The following is an 11825-nucleotide window of genomic DNA, read 5'->3' as shown; positions in this document are numbered from 1 at the left end:
AATTGATCATATCCCAGTAAGACATGAATGTTTAATATAAAATGAATTTTTCCAAATATACAGACCTCTGAACCTCGTATTAGGTTTTCCCTATAATTTGACCCTCTGTTTCTTAACTAATAAGAATACATAACCTAACTAAAGTACAAAACGATACAAACCCAGAGTAGAACATATCAAATGTATACTAATTCTGTTATTTTTGGTTAATTTTTTCCTTCATCCTTGAATACACATGTATGTTAGTCCGCCCAGCTCATTTTGGAAGCTTCTGAGTAGTATTAGTATAAAAATTGAATTGCATAAGACGATTCATAAAATTATTGTTAAAACATGTATTATAAAGAATCTGAAAATTTCGTAATATTTCCATTTTGGGTAGAAAACAATAAAAACGAGAAAGAGATCTGAGGAGATAATTTATGTCGTAACCTCCATATTATCAGCCTAGAGAATGAGAATTTAGAACTAGATGCTTTGTTTTAAGAATAATGGGTAATTTTATACTTTCGCGGTGCTCTCGTTTTTTTTTGACTCTAGAAAATTGAAAAATCGTCCGATTTCGATTAAATTTGGGAAATATCTCACCTGGAGATTTCTTATAGTTTTATGACTTTAAATGTTATTATAAACGCACTTCTTCGTATATAATCGTTTATAACTTTTTTACAAAGCATCAAACGCAGTTAAAATATTTTTTTTGTTAATCTATTCAAAAAAACGAACATCTTGAAAAAAAAAATTGAGAAATGAATTTTTTATCTCACTTAAAAATTTTCTATGGTTATCTGACGCTCTAAAAAATCGAAAAATAATCCGATTTTGACAAATTTTTTTTAAAAATGTTTTCACAACGTTAAATTGTTACAATAGCGACATAGTGGATAAACTATTGATAACTTGACGATCATTAACGATGGGCAAAATGTAATAATTACCGTCAATAACGAAACCATTATTACCAACACTCCAGAAAATAATTTTAGAACGATCTTGAAAATAGAGAGATACACTCAACTTTAGTAAGATACCATTTCTTTAATGGTGAAAATTTTCGATTTTTCAAAACTAACATTCAACATTGATTACAATAAGTGATTTTAAGAATGTTTCTGTTCATATAACTTTATTGATTACTTAATAAAAAAGCTAAAAACAATTATTTGAGAGAAAAGTTCAATTTTAAAAGAAATTGTTATTTTTTATTGTAAAAACATGATAAATCTAACATTTTTGTATAAATTTTTTTCAGTTTGTTTGTTTCTTATGTAGATTATGAAAAAAATATAACAACTTTATTTGATTCTTTGGAGAAAAGTTATCAACAATTATACGTGAATTAGTGCATTTTCAGGAACATTTAAAGCCCTGAAAACAATTTTTTTCTATTTCCTTAATTTTTCTCGTAAATTCGGCGTAAAAACGAAGATTTAAAAAAAATTATCGAAATCGGATGATTTTTTTAAGTATAACATTACCGAATAATGTTACTATAATTGAACGTAGATAAATGTTGATAAGAATTAATGTTGGAATGGGCCGCCGAGCATACCGGCACATACTTTTCTTACTAATTAATGACTAAACCCGATATGTATCAGTTATATTTATGTATCAGTTATATTAAGTCAAGGTTTAGTTTCAAAAAATTTTGTTTTTGAGGTGTGAAGTATATAATGAACATTAGAATTTATATTTACCACTATATCTTTTCGATGTTTTATATGTAAGCTATCGAGGTTAGTTGAGTTCTAACAAACTAGGCATTTAGGAATGCGATGACTAAATTATAAATCATCACTTAATAAAACTCTGGAAAATTAGTTGAATAACGCATCTCTGGAATAAGTTGTTCACGATTCCAAAACAAATAGAAAAAATCAGTTAGGACCATTCAAACTTCTTATAGAAGTCTTCCAAATTATTAAAAAATATTCAATAACCTTATAGGAGTTATAAAGTTTAAACAAAAATTGCAAGAATCTACGAAAGACAACCTAATATTGAACTAAAATATAAAGAAATTTGGATACTAATATTATATCATTCGCTACGTTATCTACACGAAACGTATATGTACGAGGGCTGACTAAAAAGTTTCCGACCTAACAAAGCAAGAAGACTTTTTTCCATAACCACTTTCTTTTTTAATGAAATCTTCTTTAAAGTCTATACAGAGTGAGTTTTATGTATGGAACGCCTCAATTATTTCGAAAACCGACAGTACCAATTTTATAATTTTTGTGCGTAAGAATCTTGTGATACGGCCGGTATTATGGTGGTATCTACATTGTTGTCAGATCTTTCCTTTTTCCGGAAAAATAATAAAATTTTTTATCTCAAATGCCTCACCTCATATATTTTATGTTTTTATAAATCCCTAAGAAATACTGATTATTTTTCATGTAAAAATCTCTATACCTAAATGCCACAATTTCGGAGTTATAGCTACATTTACAGTATCTCCTCAAAAGTTACAATAAATATTGTACATTTAGTAGATTAAATAAACTCGTTTAATTTGAATATCTACTTTTTTCTAATTTACTGACAGTAGATCTTGTTATGGGATTTCGGTTAGGATATAAATTATTAAGGATATTACACGTTTCTTGTTGACTTCTACGCCTATCACCTTATCCTAATATCATTAAAATATCAACGTTAAATTTGTTATTGTAGCAGTCATAGTCACCTCCGAAATTATGGTATAGAGAATCTTACATGAAAAATAATTAGTATTTCGTAAGGATTTCTAAAAGCTTAAAATATACAAGGTGATCTATTGGAAATAATAAAGTTCATTATTTTTTCGGAAAAAGGAAATATCTAACAACAATGTAAATACGACCATAATACCGGCTGTATCACAAGACAGCTGTACACAGAAATTTATAAAAAACGTACATGCCGTTTCTGAGATAATTGAGGCGTTCCATACATGAAACTCACTCTGTATATTAACTTCAGCTATGATCTAACTTTTTCAACCCTTCCAAATAATAGATACTGTCTTTTCCTTTAAAATAGTCGTTTACGTATGCGATAAATTCCTCGTCTAATGAAAATCTCTCTCGTCCCGAACTATTAAGGTTAGAAGAATTAGGAGAATTCTCTGGGGGTGAAAATCTCTCAACATATGAGCAAATATATTTCCCAACTCATATTAATTAGGTGCTGGCATCTTCAGGACGAGGTCGAAAACTTTTCAGACAGCCCTCTAGTTCTGCAAAAACTACAATGGGATTTTAATATAAGAATTAATGAACATCAGGTTTCTGAATTCAATATTCCAATATTGAATTTATCTGTCATATGAAAAACTCCATTTTCTTTATCCACGGGAAAATAATAATTCTATCGTCAGACATTCTGTTTATATAAAATGTTTCATCTATCACATATTACACATTAACGATCTTATTTCACTATACGCATATAAATATATCAAATTTCCTTGATTCTGTAACATGAAGAGTGAAATACTCAAAGAAAGTTGAAAATTGCGATTTTATATATATCGTTAAAAATTAGGAGGCGAGGTCTCTCAACCATGAAAGCTTAACATCTCCAGTTGCCCACAAATTAAATTATTCCAGCGAGAAGCATTTCATTGGAATCCAATATTCCAATATAATACGGTTACGTAAAATATTATGCACCAATAAGTTATAATTATTAGACCTCAATTAGTACGTAATATGTGCTTAAATAGATGAAAGGAAACGTATTAAGAGCTTTCATGTTTCAATTATTTGTAACGAGATTCCTGTTTATAATTACACTTTATTCCATAAATCTCTTAAGAGGATTATGATGTTATGCTTGTGTTCAGATCCAGTTCAACATGATATTTTAAGTTTAATATTTTATCCATTGTTTTATATAATTTGAGAAAAGATGATAATTTGAAATCTCATTTAAAAATGTACTAAAAAAAAGGAAAGATCACTGTTTTTTCAAAATAACTTAGTAATTTCACAGTTCCTTGAATCTACCAAAAAATTTGTTGTGATAGTTCAATATTTAAATTATTACGTAATTTGACCTTGTGTCAATGACCAGCACAATGAAGGCAGGATGAAATGAAAATTATTAAATTACTACTGGAATATTATCAATTTTATATTTGCCATGAGCGTAAAATGCATACAGTTCTCCAAAAATCAATCACTTTAACAATTATTAACAAGAGCAATGTGACAGAGATATTCCATAATTTGAATCTCGACTATCTCTGTGTCCACAAAAAGGCATCCCCACCTTCTTTGGCAATAAAAAACACATGATTATTATTATATTATTTCATGAAAATGAAACAACAAATTTTTAACAAAAAATGTTATACATAGATGATATAACACCTTTTTAACAGGGATACTTTGAAACCAGATCATCAAGAACTCATATTTTCATATAATATTCATATATTAGTTTCGTATCATCCATTTTATAAATCCTCCGAATTAGAAGTTATTTTCTCCACAGTCAGAGCTTATTAATTACAGGAAAGGTCGAAAGGATCCATCGAACATTTAAGACTTGACTTTCTACTGGTAGAGTTACGCTAACTTTGACAAGATTAAGCAAAAGCAGAATGTAAACGTGCAGGTATTTTGCAATACCTCATACTGCTAAAACGACGCAGGAATTATTGCGACGGCTTAGACTTTATACGGGCCAGATTAGACACCCAGTGAGTGTTTCCTGTTTCGAAGCCGAAAGAGTATTCAACCATCAACCAGTTCTCTGGCTCAGTGATGTTAATGACATGGCTTAGGGTACAAACGAAAGTTTTTTATCGATATGGATTTAAAACTTGGTTTTGCATTGTTATAAATGCGTAATTAAAACTTTCTGATTACGTTGCAAAGTGATACACACGTATGCTTATTATATTTTCTGTCTATTGCCAATAAATATTTTTTTATTCGACATATAAACAGCATTTCATGAATTTTTGAAAAGTAGTTTTGAAATATCGTTTATGACTCCAGTTATAATTTTAGAGGCATCTTTCCCTTAGTGTAAATAATACTAATTTCATTTTTCTAAGCATGTTACTCGAATACTTTTCATTCCTCGTGATCACAAGATCCGGTGCACAGTGCAGTCATAAAACGATGTTTTAACTATTAAAAAAATAATTATATGATCCAACACAAAACATTAACGAATTTATCAATATTTAAATTGAAAAATGAACCGAACAGAAATGTTTTTAGCTGTTATCCAACAACACATTTCTCATTACTTGTTTTTTGTTATTTCGCTATTAAACAAACTGCATTTATATTAAAATTCACGGTATTGTTAATTAGTGCATTTTCATTTATTTCTTTTAACATGTTCTAAGCGAGAGCATACCTCTGCGTGTAAATTATAATGTAACGCTGTTATTACACCTTTCATTCGACAGTACTGTCGCATATGCAAAACACATGAACCGTATCTTTGAAACTAGTTGTTCATGGTTTTCACTCTGACGCTTTGCATAAAAAATAGAGGATGTTTGTTGATATTTTGATGTCGACAGAATATTAATAATGCTGATAAAGTTTATGTTGGTTGTGCTTTACAATATTGATTGAAAATTTACAAAATGGTTTCTGTAAAATAAGCATCGAAATAAAATTAATCAGTTTCACCGGTAATGTAATTTTTTAATTAAATGGAAATCGTTCTCTGATTTTTAGTATAGTCATTGCAGGCCAAGCACCGGGTACTGTTTTCATGCAAAGTTCTAGAGATCGGATTTTTTTTAAATATCTGTCCCTTGAATGTAAATCCAAGTGGCCGTCATGAGGGGCATTGAAAAACACGTTTTATCAAATATCTTGCGAACCGCGCACCGTACGACAAAGATAGTGTAGATAGAACGCATAGGTTCTTAATTTTAGCGCTCCAAACTTTTTACAGTATTTAATTTATCATGAAATGTTAACTGTATATTTAGCAAAAATATATTGTAAAAAGTTTGAAGCGCTATAATTAAAAATTTATTCGTTTTAAAAAAACATTTCGAATGAATAACAATGTCAATAATTATTATCGTTAAAAATGATCTCCAATATTTCTGACGGAGGATGCGCGGTTCGCGAGATACTGGGTAAAACGTGTTTTTCAAGATGGCGAATGACGCGGATGCTCTCCATTACGCCCACTTGGATTTACATTCAGTAGACACCCCTGAACATAATCCAAAAAAAAAATCCGTTCGGTACTCTGGATCGTCCATGATGCCAATGGTGTGTAGATGGCATCTTAGATGGCAGTGTCCGGTCACTAGTCGGATTTCACGCCAGTTTAGTTGGAGTAGTTGTTTGGGAAGACACGCACATGGTTCATCTATATGGGCCTTCATTTGTCTAATGCCAGGCGTCTTCATCCATCTCTGTCGTGCATCCCTTGCGAATAGATCGTTGAGAGACGTTGTGGCAGTGCTTTTGGCCACACCAAAGATCCCAGTCTGGAAACTGAGTCCAATTCGTCGTTGCCTTTGTGACCACGTACCCAAACGAGCTGGATCTTGCAGCCATCACTCGCCAGATTCTGTGAGACTGTCTTGCACTCCAGCACTAGCCTAGAGCATACCTCTTCATCCGTTATAGCTTGTATGGGAGCTCTGCTGTCTGAGCAGATTGAGGTTAATGGATTCCTGCGGCGTCTATTGAGTATCACGCGTCCGTATTCCATCACAGCGAATTTCTCGGCTTAGAAAATTGTAGCGTGTTCCCCAAGCGAACTAATAAATGTAAATTGAACTTGATTGAAATGGCGAAAACAAAGTTTGTTTACTGACGCTATCAATTCCTTACACAACTACCTACGAGGTTTGCTCCAAATGTATTAAGCTTGCCTGTCTATCTCTACGTTGGTCTTATTTTTTATCAAGCAGTGATTGACAGATTTCAAAGTATTTACCATTGGAAAATCATCTCAACTGGAACCCTTTTCACCACTTGATGACAGAAATATTATATATAATTATCGGAAGTAGTCGTACCGAAAAATCATGTCCTTCCAACAGTTTTTGAAAATTGTCGGTATTTTAAATTGAAGAATTAATTTTTAAAATTAATATTAATATATTTTATTAAAATGTTTATTTATTACAACTGTTCGATTTAAATAATACTTTTATCAACATATTTCAATTACTCTGTGCAAATGTTGTTAACAATATAAATAAAGATATAAGAATTGATCTGTAAAGATTATTAATTGAATAATTGTGTAATTTTTAGGGATATCTAGCGTTAACAGCTAAGCTAAGTAGCGCGCAGCACTTGTATAGTTTGCCGCTGCGCTCTATAAAAATTTATATTATTTAAACGAATACCAAGTAGTGAAATTTTTTTTTGAAATGGAGAACCTGAATGTATAGGTAACGCGTTCTATAGAAAAAGTCTAGTTACTATGGCTTGTTTCGCGGTCACTGTTCAACACTTTCCTTCATTTGTTTTAGTTTTTAAAATGATCCTTGCGACTCATATTGCCACTGAAGATTAAATTTCATTTCATTTTGATATTTTCCTTCACGTCAGTATATACCGCACTATTCTTGATGATTATTTATTTTCGTTTATTTAATAGTTAATAATAAATCTGATAATGAATGAATGAGATTTGTAAAAGAATTTTATATGGAATCATAGATATTTCACCATAATCGCTGAAAATTTCGTTAAGTTATCATCAATAAGTATTTTTTAGATATGACTACTTTCGATAATAATTATCTCCTAATAAGTTTTCTTCAGATCTTTCAAATGAATGTAATTATATTAGTCTCAAAATTGCCACCTCTTACTTAATTGTCGCTGTGATCATTTTCTTTTGCCTGTGTTACATAATCTGAACAATACTTCAACGTAGTATTATTTCGTAAAGTACCATTGTTTTCACTCGGTTTCGAGTATGACGTGCTAAAAAATACGATAAAACGAAGAAGTGACATTCTTTAAAACTCATGACGTTCCGGATCTAACACATCTAGTTGGTAATTGTACAAAACTTACTGTTGGACGTCCATGCCTCGAGATTTGAGGCTGTCATAAGAAAGTAGGCTTGCTACTTATGAGAAAAAACCTCTTATATCACCATTTAGAAAAGATTAATCGTATTAGATTTAACCTTTTTTTCTTATTGAGTTTTAACTGTAACAATGCTGCGCGATTCAATACCTCTCAAGTAGTAAATAACGGTTGACATCTTAAAATTAAAAAACGAATCAATACAATTTCAATAATTCGTTTTCTGAAAGATCAGTAATTTCTTGACCAGGTTTTGAAAGGAATAATGAATTAGAGAACTCAATAATAATAAATCTTTATTAAAGAATATTGTTGATTTGATATATATCCATGACAAAATTTTTGCGAGACAAAAAGGAAAAAAAAATCGATCCAAAGGAAATGTTGAAAATGTAGTGAGACAATATTTTTCATCTCATTCCAAAGAATGTCTCAAAGAGCTTACTGAACGGTAGGTTAAAATGATAGATATTTCCAATATTAAAGTTTTCTTTTTATAAGACTACAATTTTATAGTGAAAATATATTTTTTAATGAAATGAGCTACCAAAGTATTTTTACATTTGGCTAAAATCTCATTTGGCTAAAGTCTCATTTGTCTCAAGTCTCAAGGTCTCATTTGTTATTTGTTATTTTTATTTTGTTATTTGTTAAAGATAGGTAAAAATTTGACGTTTCGATCTGTCGCGTTTTTTATCAAAATATGATATTGACAATGACAATTTGCGTATTTACGAGTATATTAATCAATAGATCGCCTACATCATGAACATCAAAATGAAAATAAACTAAAAATAAAGGTCGGTTTTAACATAAAAAAAATAAATTTTTCCTCAGTTTTTACATCTCAAAAATATGTAGCAGCCAATAAAAATTTAAATCCAGCCAATGCTATTTATAAAACTTTTTTGTAGCGCCATCTATTTGTGGAATTAAAATTAAAATATTCTGTTCCATATAAAAATTACGTTGAGATTTTTATTAGTTATTATCAGATATTTCACCAATTTTTTAGTCATGTATTTAAAATCAATAGGTGGAACATTTAATTAGAAAATTCCACCCAAACAGGCAAACTCACAGAGATAAAGTGTGGTAATAAAAATGAATCATTGGCGACCATTTGATAGAGCCAAATAAACATTAATCATAACAGGATAAAAATGATTTATCTAGTAAAAAAGTTGCCCTTGAAATGAAGCCAAAGTGAGTAACATATATCAACAAAAAACCGTATTTCTGATTAATAGTTAGTACAATCGTTTCTTAATTATTTCTACTCTAGAAAAAATTACGTAATTGAATAATTTACTATTAAAACTCCAAAAATAAACATGATTAAAACTGCAGGTTTCTATGATTAAATACTTAGTTGGACTAATTATTTCAGTAATAAATCATCCGTTTGTTAATCTTTTTATAATGGAATGTGACCTATCCATTCGGTTAAAATTGATATTATTTAATCGGATTTAGATTCGGAGATATTTTCATTATCGCAATCGGCGATATAGTTCAGTGAATCTGGATAATAATTTGGTATAACCATCGAATTCTTCCACACCACAGTGATTTTTAGTAAAATACATGACTAAGTACCTTATGTCCTTTTTTACAAACGTCGATCTACCAAAGTAATTTTTATATGCGCGCTCCAGATTCTCACTTAGGTCTTGATATATGAGACTTAACGAGTGGAGGCATTAGGGGTGCTACCTATCTACAGCTACACTCTTGATTTCTTCACTTACTCGCAAAGCGGAGCGAGAAGGAGGCGAGGAGAGGATAGATGAGTGCACCCTCCACTTTATTGCACTCGCTTTTTAGAGATTCCAGAATTAGTTAACATTTTAATCATTATAACTGAAACTTGAAATGGTATTGATAATCGTTTAATGAAGTATTTTCACCAACATAATTTGTATCCCCTTATTAAATTCGTTTCAGCGGACTGTAAGGCCTCGGTCTCCTATTAAATGCTATATGCGACTTCCGACTTGAGCGTAAATGTTCCGATTAACGTCTGATCGCTAAACACAGCGTCAGCGGTCATAATATCTCATACGCGAATGACGACCGACGCCGACGTCTCGTTCATAACAGTAGTCGTCAAATATTGCTAGTTGTGTGATATAAAATGGATATAGATTTGACACTTTTGGCGGGGATTGTAATAATTGAAGAGGATGCACAAAACGATTGCATAAGAAGAAAAATCGGAGCAAAAAGGGATCGATTATTTATGAAGAAGAAAGAATGATGTTACCAGATTTTGTTAATGAAACACTTAAAACACAACAATACTAAATTTATTCAATATCTTCGTGTCAATCAAGAACAATTTATAAATTTATAAATTCAGTTTTTAAATATAATTTTTATGTTCCTTGTCACTATTATTGTATAATGCACAATAACATTGGACTGATTCAAGCAATAAGTTGTCTTTTTCTTTATAGAATCTCGAAATATTGTGCTGACGCCAAATATGACGTGCAATGGTTCGAATTAACTGTGGCATGACGCTGTAGGCCGCGTACAGCGTGTTGCTATATGCGTCCGATGGCGTTTATAGGAGACTATAGTCTAAGCACTTAATAATGCGCAATATGAAAATATCGATTCGACAGTATCAAGGTCAAGTAATGAACAAAAAGTTCCATATTCCAGCAACAAATTGAACTTGTTTAAAATTAGTTCGAGATGAGCAAAAATTTTTTGTCAGTTTGGTTTGCGCATGTTAATATATGTTGTATGGAGCTTATCATGTCAGATTTTTAAGATGGAGAGTATTTAGTCGGTAGTCGAGATGAAAGTGAATGGTCCAATGAAATTGAAGAAGAGTAAATTGTTAGAAGATTGTGAATTCAGACAAATACCTGGAAATGAAAATGCAGACAGGAACAATTCACAAATTCTTAATTGTTAGTTTCATTTGCCTCTGTTTCTTCGGTCATGAGTTTATTTTCGAAATTCAATAAAACAAACATTAGTTTATTGTGTTAAATAGAAAAAGTTATATATCTCTTGAGGAATTTGGCTGCCTAAGTGATTCAATGACCAAATAATCAAGAAAAAAGTAAGTTCAAGATTTTTCTCATATAAAAAATTTGTTGGAGCTTAATGTTGCTCTTGATTCATAGTATAATAGAAAAAAATTCTTGTTTAATAATGGAACCTCAAACAATCACAAAATTAATATTTAGTTTAAAGACAATAAATAAAATTTTATTTTCAGATGCCAATTGTGTATGATTGTCAGAAAAAGTAGTTCAATATTTTGGACTTATTATTTACTTAGTATTCGTTATAATTTCACTCATATATTTGATTCCGTTAAGCTGCTATAATTTCGAGTAGTAAATATAACCCATAAAAACAAATATGATAATTTTTTTCTTTTCCTAACTGGTATTCCAACAGCAATTGTTGGTTACGTGTTCGTAATATATTAAATATTCGTGTGCAGCGCACCAAAGTTCTAAATATGATTAGAACATACTGTTGGAACAAACATATCGTTGTTTATAAAAACAACGCTCTAAATCAAATTTAAGCTTAAGATTTGTAAATGAAAACTACTCATTATGCTAAAACATCATGAAAATTTATGTTCTGACTTCTAATTGTAATACTTAGACTGTTATGGAGGTGGATAAGTTCAGTTTTTTGGAAACTGATGTCAGCGCAAAGCAGTATGACTTAAACCATGCGAGAGGTGTTCCCCTGAAACCATAGTACTGTTATTTGTTGATTAAAATATTATGATTGACACAATAGAAAACCTTA

The 11825-nt window shown here is 30.6% G+C and overlaps 1 protein-coding gene across 5 annotated transcripts in view; it reads right to left on the bottom strand.

Moving 5' to 3' along the window:
• Positions 1-11825, bottom strand: part of LOC130441952 (glucose transporter type 1) — a 537558-nt gene that overhangs the window by 99352 nt on the left and 426381 nt on the right. The gene's annotated exons all lie outside the window — the stretch shown is intronic.

Source organism: Diorhabda sublineata, chromosome 3 (genome assembly GCF_026230105.1).
Source record: "Diorhabda sublineata isolate icDioSubl1.1 chromosome 3, icDioSubl1.1, whole genome shotgun sequence".
NCBI lineage: Eukaryota > Metazoa > Arthropoda > Insecta > Coleoptera > Chrysomelidae > Diorhabda > Diorhabda sublineata.
The sequence above is the reverse complement of the archived record's forward strand: the minus strand, read 5'-3'. Positions and strand labels throughout refer to the sequence as shown.